The following is a 355-nucleotide window of genomic DNA, read 5'->3' as shown; positions in this document are numbered from 1 at the left end:
AGCCTTGTTGAGGCTTTTGTTGATCCTTCCATGAGAAATTTGGATGATTTCTCCATGATGAATTATAGGTGTTTCCATAAGGTTCACCCATGTATTAACCTCTGCTATTGCAGGGTTCTCAAGATCATAAGCTTTTTCAGAAGCTGCCTCTTTAGTACTGTTGGATGCATTTTGTCATCCATTCACACTTTGAGAGATCATGTTGACTTGCTAAGTCAACACTTTGTTCTGAGCCAATATGGCATTCAGAGCATCAATTTCAAGAACTCCCTTCCTCTGAGGCGTCCCATTATTCACAGAATTCCTCTCAGAAGTGTACATGAATTGGTTGTTTGCAACCATGTCAATGAGTTCT

The sequence above is a fragment of the Arachis duranensis genome, chromosome 9 (assembly GCF_000817695.3).
Source record: "Arachis duranensis cultivar V14167 chromosome 9, aradu.V14167.gnm2.J7QH, whole genome shotgun sequence".
NCBI classification, from domain to species: domain Eukaryota; kingdom Viridiplantae; phylum Streptophyta; class Magnoliopsida; order Fabales; family Fabaceae; genus Arachis; species Arachis duranensis.
This window is presented reverse-complemented; position numbering follows the sequence as displayed.